The 10,926-nt window shown below is 39.8% G+C and overlaps 1 long non-coding RNA gene across 1 annotated transcript in view; it reads left to right on the forward strand.

Moving 5' to 3' along the window:
* Nucleotides 1–10,926, forward strand: part of LOC144588315 (uncharacterized) — a 47,548-nt gene that overhangs the window by 1,819 nt on the left and 34,803 nt on the right. The gene's annotated exons all lie outside the window — the stretch shown is intronic.

The raw sequence follows: 10,926 nt of genomic DNA on the forward strand, positions 1-10,926 counted from the left end.
AATTTGCCACTAAAATCATTCTTCCTTTTGATCGGCTTTCCACCCAGTGGTATTTAAAGTACATCATAGTTGTACTGACAAGTTAATCAGTAAGTCAATGCAAATCACTTTAAAATCATATCCACATCCATATTCAATTTTTATATCACCTTTTTATGTCCTAATAATGAAATTTATGAAAAATATTGTGGCACTTGTAGGGCTAACAAATATATGTCAATGTCAACTTTAACAGATCACAATCCATTTATTCAGTAGACAGTATTTATGTACGTACTATATATTTTTATCAGTATGTTAAAGCAGTAATTGTCAAAGTGAAAAATTTTGGGGAATCTACAGTTAATCAGTTTAGTATTTACTATAAGCTCTCTCTGATACAGTATATTTCAACTCATGTAGTTTGTAACCCTGTCCTCTAGGTGTCTTCAGTGACCATCATTCTTTAAAGGGAATAGGATTGCATGAAACTATGATTCTGTTGTAACTGTGTGCTATATTACTATCGGCATAAACTGATTCCAAACTTTAAAGTTATACAGTTGAGTCTGCAACCCAGTTGCATTAACCAAAAACTTTGGCTTTAAACTGGTTTAGCTAGAGCTAAATAAAATCATTAACTGTTATTTTTGAAGCTCAACATAAAGGAAGTATTTCATTATTCAGGCTCTTTAAGATCCAGTTAATTGACTTCTTACACATGGATCATGAGAATTATATCATTTCCAAGGTCAACACTTTCATCAGCACTTGGGGCCTGAGCTTACCTTGAAGTACATTCAACATACATGAATACATACTTTGAGACATAAGGAACTATTGGAATGATTCAGCCTAGATTTGTAGAATTCAAAATACTGCAGTGGGAAAACAATGGCATGCAAAGCATTACAAAGAAACCTAAGTAAAAGAAAGGCTCAGAAATAAAGCAGCACATTAAGCCTCAAATGAGACAAATATAACATTATTTGTGTATTCTGAAATGGTTCATGTTTTGGACAGTTTGGGATCAGTGTTCCTAACGTAATCCAAAGGTCACCAACTAACCAACTACACCCAATATGTCTGGAAGTTGAGTCATGGCAACTGGACTTCTTTCCTATTAGGCTGAAACATTTCACTACTGATCCAAGTAGCTTCTTCAGTCTGAGGCGAGTTGGTAGGAGACCTCTGATACATCCTCCACATTGGTTTCACTTCCCTCTGGCCTGAATAGGCTTGTTAGATAGACAAAGGAAGGGGGGTGAGTGAAAATCCCACTTCTGCAGTCCTTCTCCTCCAATTGTTATGGATTGTTAATACCACTTACTTCACCTACAGAGGCTACTTTTACAGACAGAAACATGGCTGTCCCATGGGTTCCCCGGTGTCGTCCATTGTTGCCAACTTATACATCAAATAAGTGAAAAAGAAGGCACTAAACACTTTCCAGGGGATGACTCTGACCCATTGGTTCAGGTATGTGGATGACACTTGGGTGAAGATCAAGATTCAGGAAGTACAGGCCTTCACAAACCACATCAACGCAGTGGGCCCAAATATCAGGTTCACCAGGGAAGACACCAAAGACAGCTGGCTTTCCTGGACTGTGCAGTCATCATAGGATCCAACGGCAGCTGAGGAATAGAAATCTACAGAAAACCTACACACACTGATCAATTCTTGCAATTTGACTCTCATCACTCATTACAATACAAACTAGGGGTCATCAGGACTTTAAACCACAGAGCAAGAAACATGCCAACCTCCACAGAAGCCAAGAAGAAGGAAGACTGACATCTGAAGACAGCTCTTAATTAAGGCCTGTAGATATCCAAAATCGCCTTTTAACAAGGCAGAGTCCTGACCCAGCAGGACAATGATACAGTCTGAGACCCAGAGCTGACAGAAGAACCTGGTCGTTCTTTACATGGTGGGTGTGTCTGAAAAGCTCAAAATTATTTTTGGTAAACACCACATACCCGTGCACTTCAAATACACTAAGGCAGAGACTTGTCCACCCAAAAGACCAGACACCAAAACACAACAGGAATAATATAGTGTATGCGGTCCACGGCAAAGAGGAGTGTTCAGAACTCTACATTGGAGAAACCAAACAGCCACTAAACAGGAGAATGGCCCAGCACAGCAGGGGCAACAGCTCAGGACCACAATCAACCATGTTACTTCATTTGAAGGACAAAGGACATTCATTTAATGACCAAGATGTACTCATTTTGGACTGAGAAGATCAGTGGTTTAAGAGAGGGGTCAGGGAGGCCATACATGTGCATATAGAAAATCCCTCACTCAAGAAGGGTGGAGGCCATAGATATAAGCTCTCTCCTATTTATCATGTTGCCCTTTCATCTGTCCCCAGGAAGATCAGGGCCACGCACCAGAAAGACCAGTATTAATGACAGTGGTCGTTAACAGCAATGTGCAGAAAGAGACTGAGACAACATGCATAGCATAAGATCAGACTTAGTCATACTAATGGTAGATATGAAATCTCTGGGATTCAATATTATGATGAGACAGGAGATATCCTCCCGTTCACAGTTGCCATCCATTTGCTGCATGTGATCATAAATGGTGACAAGATGGAGCTAACACACTCATCCCCAATCACTCTCTTATATATAGTTTACATGAATGATTAACACCTGCAGAAGGCTTGGGATTCTTGTGACTGTTAAAAGTCTTTATTTTTAAATTGCCATAAGAAAATACCTCAACACTGAAATTTCAGTGCTAGAATAAATTCTTGTAGCAATTCAATCAAAATTTTACAGGGAGAGAGGCGGGGCTTTGTTGCGGTGCTGCCAGTAGCTCCAGAGAAGAGCTCTCTGGAAAAAACTGGAACCGTCCGGTCCGGGGTCCCCTTTTTGAAATGGGGATCGAAGGAGAGTCTAGGAGAATTCTCTCTGAAGCAGTTGGTGAGCAGCAGAAGGAGAAGAATGGGATGCAAAACCGGACTTCTTCCCTCTGAAGAAATCACTCAGCATGGATCGGAGGCGGGAGCCATATTGGCACGGAGCCATGAGTAACCCAGGAGAGAAGAGAACAACCAATATAATGTTAAAATATATAACAACTAAGTAAGCTGAAGTGTTTGATTTATGAAACAGCCCCATTAAGCTGAAAATAAGAATGAAAATATTTGGGTGAAAGAAGCAGCAGCGAGCCTATCTTATCAGTCTGCTTCAAAAGCAAAACTAACTAACTAACTCTTAATACAGCAGACTAGTTTCAAAGCCGAGAGAGTGAGACGGAAAAATAAATCTTGTGTTTCTGGAGAAAAAAACCCAGACGGTAATACCACCGGACAGGATTCAAGAGACTTGAGTTTTGTGAATGCGGTTTGGCTTGGACGTATTTTTCCTTTCCCTTTCCTGGACTCTGTGAACTTTTGATAATAGGATCTGGTGGTTTTCTGGAGAAGAAAGAAGGAGCAGACGTGGTCGACCAGACTGAGGAGTATCAACGGGTTAATGGAAAGATCATAAGACAGGCTTCAAGGACAACTACTGGACAGTCTGAGACTGTGATTGTTTTGGTTAGTCGGACTGCATGTGAGTCTGATAATAGCAGCTTGCTAGACTTGGGAGAAGAAGAAATAATTGTGCCACGGTTCTATTTGAATTTGCTGGGTTAAAAGTTGATTTTTATATTATAATATTTGGATAAAGATTGGAGGGAGATTTAAGGGGAGGTTTATGATTATGGGTTTGGATTGTTGATAAAATTGTAGAAACTGTCGAAGGATATCCAAGGGGTGATCATTGTGGTTAAGGACCTAGTACCATCTATACAAACCCCACTCATTGGAAAGCCTGAGATGGCCTCCAAAAATTTAAGATAACAAATGGAGACTTGGTCTGTTCAATCTCAAAGTTTTGGAATAGTTGTACAAGAAATAGAAAAGGAATGGCAGATTACTATGCAAAAGACAATAGCAGGGTTTCAGCAAGTGAATGAAGGTCTTAGCAAAATAGAAGATCTGATGAAAGTGATGAAAAAGGTGACATTAGATGCCAAACAACAGTTAAATGAAGTTGCACAAACTTCAGAACCGTCTTTATTGGGCATGACACCAGGTAACATAGATGGGATAAAGAGTTATCCAGTGACCTATGCAGCTCCCAAAATTAAAAAGTATTATGTTAAAAAGCTTAAGAAAGCAGAGATACTGAAACAAGAGAAACTTATTGTGAAAATATGGGAAGTGACAAAAATGGATATCCTGTCAGATGGGCTGAAAGACTGTTCAACTCAAAAGGAAACTGAACGATGGGATGTATTGTATAAATGGCTGCAGTTATCAGATAGTGTTGGAGTAACATAGAATTAAACTAAAATTATAAGATGAAACCAGGAGAGTAATCAAACTGTGAAAAAGCAAAAAGTTGATTTGTTATTCTAATATGAATTGATCGGATGATTGTATACTCTGTGTTCTCCTATCCCCCTAACCATTTTTCCCTTTTCCCTATTTCCCCTTACTTTTTGTATACCCTACCCTGTCCTTAAATAAATACTCAAAAATTTTTTTACTGGGAGAGAGTATATTGAAGCCCACTTATCACTCTCCTTGACATTCTCCTCTTTTTATCTTGCAAGCTGTTTGCTTGTAATTTTCACACATTAGTTTTCTCAATGGGTAATTCCAAATAGAGTTCATAGCGCTTGTTCCATCTTGTCCTTCTTGATGGGTTTATTTCATTTTTATTTTTTGATGGAAATACAAAAGAGGAAAACAGCAGTTGGAAATCAAGTGGAAGATGACAGCAGTGTATAGAGCCCTTGTAAAGCATCTATGAATGAGCCAGGGCAATTGCATCCTAAAAGTACCCTTTGTTTTGTTTGTCTCTACCACATGGGGCATACATACACTGGGGCTGCACACGTTCCTTCTTTCATTACTGAGTGTTTCATGAGATAAATCGACTTAAGGCTGCTCTTGCAGACTCTCTGTGTTGTAGTGATACTGCCACATATTTGATTACTTGAGAACTGACCTGCTCTGCTAATAAAGTGGTGGACTTTGAGGTTCCATAGCCATGGTTTTCTTGCTAATCCATATACAGACTGATGGATTCTAGTTACCTTTTATGTAAGATGGTTATTAGATACAATAACAATTACAGTGAGCAATTATTGTCAAGCTGCTTATGTTTTTCTTAGCTTTATTAGCTACTTGGAACTGTAGATTTGAGTTTGTTTCGGTGTAAATCAGCCATTCTTAATATTTTTTGACCCCAGCCATAAACACAGTATGAAAGAAATGTAGGCCAAATCAGAATTGTATAAGTCACATGATTGTGACTTGTATATGTCACAGAAATGTTTCCAGTCTGTGGCCTCTTTCAAATGTTCTAGGGGCCCCCAGGGGGCCATATGGCCCTCAATGAAAATAGCTGGTGTAAATGAATGACCTTGTTCTGATCCCAAAGTGTATTCACATACGATGGGAACAATCTTGGTTTGAAATGGACAACATATTCCACCTAAGTGTAGATTTTGTAGATAGTACAAAGCAGTTCTGAATGTTGTCACTGTCACGAGATTGAAGGAGAGTGGGACTTGTAGTCAAAGATTAAAGGAGAGTGGGAATTGTAGTCAAGGGAGAGAAAATGGAGTCTGTTAGGCTTTAAAAATGAAAGGAAGACATGGGAATCTAAGAAAGGCAGATAGATATTTTTTCTTAATTTACAGCCAGCCTGGTATAGCGTGAATCCTGATAAGCGTACAAGGACAAGGAGGCACAGAGAGCACAAAGACCCAACACATTCTTTTCTTATTGGAATGGAGATAAACCATCTGCATCTTCATGGGAATTGTGGGCGAAATGGACAGTTGCACCTCTTTGAGTTGATTGGTTTATGGTCACGAAGAAGGAGGTCCGAGGAATGTAGACAATGGATGATGGGTTATATGGGAGAGAGGTTCCAGATACATGATGATGGAGAGAGTCTGAACTTGATGGTTTGTGTATGTAGCTTGAAGGAAAGACAATGTAAGTAAGAGAAAGAAGGAGGTGGGGTTAGCCCACCTTAGCCCAGTTTAGTATTTGTTATTTTTAATGGGAATTAGTTGTATTTAATTATGGTAATCTTTTGAACATGTTATTTATGCTGTTCTTGAGCAAAAACAAACTGTTTCTATGAAACTTTATTTTTAAAATAAAAATTAATTATAAAAATCTTTGCTAAGGATTGGCTCTTGGATCAGCAGGGTTTGACTAAATCCGGAGGAGTGGTAACAGCCATTGACTAGCTACCAGAGAAGTCCTAATTAACTGAGCTGTTGTGAGTTCTTAGGAACTACAAAGCCCATGTGTCTGTACTTGAAAAGTACTGAGTAAAAGTAAAGTGTTCTTTTAGGGTGAGGCTTATTCTAGGCTCAAAGGCTACGTACTGCTGGAGGTTGAGGACTTGCCCCAGCGTAAAGGTGGTAGATTTCTGGCTGAGGAATTCCCTGACCAAAGAACCCATGCTCCTTAGGGAGATTTGGTCCTGACAGTCACCTTTAATTCTTACAAGTGCTGAAGGAAACATTCAATATAAGCATTTCCCATAATCATCTGTGAGCAGCAAGAGGAAGACTTTTGTGACACTTGAAAGCTGAATGGATTATGGCACAAATTTGTCTCACCTGGAATTCTAAGGAGATCTGTGGTCCCATCCACTTGCATGTGGCATTTTGAACAAATGACAGCAGGTGTGGGCAAAGCAATGGCCCTCTGAATGTTGTTAGGCTTCAGATCTCACCATGGGCTATGTGGGCTAGTGTTAATGAAAAGCAAAGTCTAATGACATGTAGAGGGCTAAATTTGGCTCTTGAGTTCCAGAAAAATATCTCCTTCTGCTTCATTGACTATGCAAAAGCCTTTGACTGTGTGGACCACAGCAAACTATGGCAAGTCCTTAAAGAAATGGGAGTGCCTGACCACCTTGTCTATCTCCTGAGAAACCTATATGTGGGACAGGAAGTAACAGTTAGAACTGGATATGGAACAACTGATTGGTTCAAAATTGGGAAAAGAGTACAACAAGGCTGTATATTGTCCCCCAGCTTATTTAACTTATATGCAGAATACATCGTGCGGAAGGCTGGACTGGAGGAATCCCAAGCCAGAATTAAGATTGTCGGAAGAAATATCAGCAACCTCCAATATGCAGATGATACCACTCTGATGGCAGACAGTGAGGAGGACTTAAAGAACCTTGTAATGAGGGTGAAAGAGGAGAGTGCAAAAAACAGCCTGAAACTCAACATCAAAAAAACTAAGATCATGGCCACTGGTCCCATCACCTCCTGGGAAATAGAAGGGGAAGATATGGAGGCAGTGACAGATTTTATTTTCTTGGGCTCCATGATCATTGCAGATGGAAACAGCAGCCACGAAATTAAAAGACAACTGCTTCTTGGGAGGAAAGTGATGACAAACCTTGACAGCAACTTAAAAAGCAGAGACATCACCTTGCCAACAAAAGTCCGAATAGTCAAAGCTATGGTTTTTCCTGTAGTGATGTATGGAAGTGAGAGCTGGACCATAAAGAAAGCAGACCGCCAAAGAATTGATGCTTTTGAATTGTGGTGCTGGAGGAGGCTCTTGAGAGTCCCCTGGACTGCAAGGAGAACAAACCTATCCATTCTAAGGGAAATCAACTCTGAGTGCTCACTGGAAGGACAGATCCTGAAGCTGAGGCTCCAGTACTTTGGCCATCTCATGAGAAGAGAAGACTCCTTGGAAAAGACCCTGATGTTAGGAAAGTGTGACGGCAAAAGGAGAAGGGGACGACAGAGGATGAGATGGCTGGACAGTGTCTGCAAAGCAACCAACATGAATTTGACCCAACTCCGGGAGGCAGTGGAAGATAGGAGGGCCTGGCGTGCTCTGGTCCATGGGGTCACGAAGAGTCGGACACGACTAAGCGACTAAACGATGACAACGACGACGTCTGTCTATCTATCTGTCTGTCTATCTTGTTTGAACCCTTTTATGAAACAAAAGTGGCAGATGGTAGATCAAGATCGACTACTACCCTGGGGGCATTGTAGTATATCACCAAGATTACGAGCTCTCTGTGGTTTATTAATAATAAAACAATGTGTGTGTTTTTAAAAAACCCATCACAATTTTTTCTTTCCTAGAATAAACTGCTGTGATCAAGAAAACTTTGTCAGAGAATAAGGATGAACAGGTGTAGGTTTATATTTGAAAGGATTTATACACAAGCTTCAGTGGTCCGGTACTGAAAAATTGCTGGGCTAAGCATGTGTTCATACCCTGTTATTCTTTTTCAGGTCTACCTTCCTGAGGCATTGTTTTGTACCTTGCACCTGTTTGTAGTCATAGGAGTGCTAGTAAAAAAAGGGAAGGAGATCCTATAAACCCAAACTCTACTTATTCATATTCTTTAGGGATTGCAGTCATTCTTTTCCTGGAAAGCAATGTGGATTTGTGACTGGATCCAATGTACTAGAAGCCCTTCTATTTTAATGCATACAGTACAGTGGACCCTCGACTTACAGACGGCTTAACTTACAGACTTTTCGAGTTACAGACTTCTCTGGCCACAAAATTTAGATTCGACTTGCAGCCAGAGAATCGACCTACAGACCAGAAAAAAACCAAAATAGAACAAAAATAGAACAAAAACAGCCGGTTATGGGATTAATCAGTTTTCAATGTATTGTAGGTCAATGGAGACTCGACCTACAGACTTTCCGACCTGCAGCCACCATTCCAATACGGATTAATTCCGTAAGTAGAGGGTCCACTGTAGTATGTTGTAAAATAACTACACTGGCTGCTTATGCTGTAAAGAAAACTGTTTTTGTACCAGGATTATGTGCCTAGGCCTGCCAAATTACTGTGTTTGGCACTGGGTCAAATAAGAGTATCATTTGGCACTGATCTTGCAGAAATGTATATATGGGCACTTCGCATCAGGTCCAGTCATAAGAGTCCAGTTTCTGTCTTGGTTATGATTTGAAACAGCTTAAGGTGGCATTGAACATGTCCTTTGTGTAAATTAATATGGGTGCATGAGGGTTATCTGCTACAGGATTTAGAACACAAAAACTTGGCATATCCCTTTGGACTTTTGGTAAACCATTACAGCTCATCATATCTAAAGTTTACCTCCTCCCATATTAATCTTTTTGTAGCTTAAGAAATGCTTCAGACGAATTGCTGTATATCTCATCTCCTTGTAGGTAGTCTAAGTGAAGGCTAGGCTGGTAGGTACATAGGACAGGGCCTTTTCTGGTAGCACTGCATTTATGGAAATCTCCTTCAGGAGGCTAGACTGCCCTCTACTTTGTTTAGGGCAACATGTTTTATTCCACATAACTTTCAAGATCTTTAGTCTTCCTTCCTTCCTTCCTTCCTTCCTTCCTTCCTTCCTTCCTTCCTTCCTTCCTTCCTTCCTTCCTTCCTTCCTTCCTTCCTTCCTTCCTTCCTTCCTTCCTTCCTTCCTTCCTTCCTTCTAGTCTACATTTTGCTGTGTATTGTTTCTAAATAATTTTTACAGTTTTAAAGTGCAAGTTTGGAGGAAGGGAATTTGGGACTGAAAGGTGACTCAGAATACTTTTATGAATAAATAAATTTGCAGGGTTGATTTGCAGGGTTGTAGCTTTCAGGGTGGTGGGGAGCACAATATATAAGTGTGAATCCAACAGAATCCTGAATTATAATACAGGGAATGAAAGCCTTTCTCAATTGAAAGCCTATAAAAATGAGTGGTTTAAGTTCTATCAATATATGAAATAGGAAAGAAACAGGGAGGCTGCAAATTAAAGGCTAGCCTGTTAAATTTCCCTCTCCACAGACTTCTTTAGTTTTACTTTCTATAAGACAGTATGAGGAAAATACTGAAACTGGCCTATTCCACCAATGAATGATCCTATTTGCTTAAGGTTGTCTTACTCTTCTTTAAATATCTCAAAAAGCCATTAGATTTTGATAGCATGCAGATTTATTTACTCCCGTTTGATCAATTAGTTTAAAAGATGGGTCAGTGATTAATCAACTAAAATTATTTCATTAGTTGTCAGCAAAGAAGAAATTGTTCATTTTAGATGTCTTACTCCTAAGAGTTGTGTCAAAAGCTGTACAAGCCTGCCGTTAAAGAGTAGACCATTTCCCCAAATTAAAGACCAATCATTGTCCAGCGGTCCTTTGTCATTTAGTAGCTTCGAGCATCCCCGGAGTTTTTAGAGAGGAATTTTAGAGTAGGAGGAAGACTGGAGCTGCTATTTTACCTGTCGAAAGCATTCTTTGACATAACACGATGAGATGGCTGTCACCTCCTTAAGAATCAGAATTCTTCAGCCCACACTTTTGCCTGGTGTTGACTACTTCTTTATTTATTCTTTGTGCCTTTGAATTTTGCTTGGGCTGGGGATTTTCTGCTAACCACCAGCTGAAGGCAGCCTCCTCAGTTGGGATATTGTAGGAAGGCCCACATCACCTCCCACACAGTCTCTTTCTGAAAGAGAAAATGGGATCGCCTTTCTCTCTGAAGAAGCACTTTTGGAACAAAAGGGATTTCCTTGAGTGTGGATAGAAATGTCCATCTTCTTTGCTATACACGGCAGCTATTCTGCTGGAGTATCCAGCTTGATTTTTGCAGTACCTTGCTACTAGTCACTTAAGACCGACTTAAGTTGCATGCCCTAGTGCTCTATATGTGCATTTGGGGTGTGGTTAATGGAAAACAATTTAGAACAATTTAAAGAATTTTAAATAGTGTATTCTATATATTGACTCAGAAATTCATATATGTACATACATGCGCACATAGGCATATGAAGTTTTCTTTTAGAAGGCAGTAAGCAGATGCTGCACAGGCATCCTGTGACACAGATGAGAATTTTATTCTTTACATCTCATTTGGAAATAAACTAAAAAAGCAATAAAGGGGAATTCATAAA

This window comes from Pogona vitticeps, chromosome 3 (assembly GCF_051106095.1).
Source record: "Pogona vitticeps strain Pit_001003342236 chromosome 3, PviZW2.1, whole genome shotgun sequence".
NCBI lineage: Eukaryota > Metazoa > Chordata > Lepidosauria > Squamata > Agamidae > Pogona > Pogona vitticeps.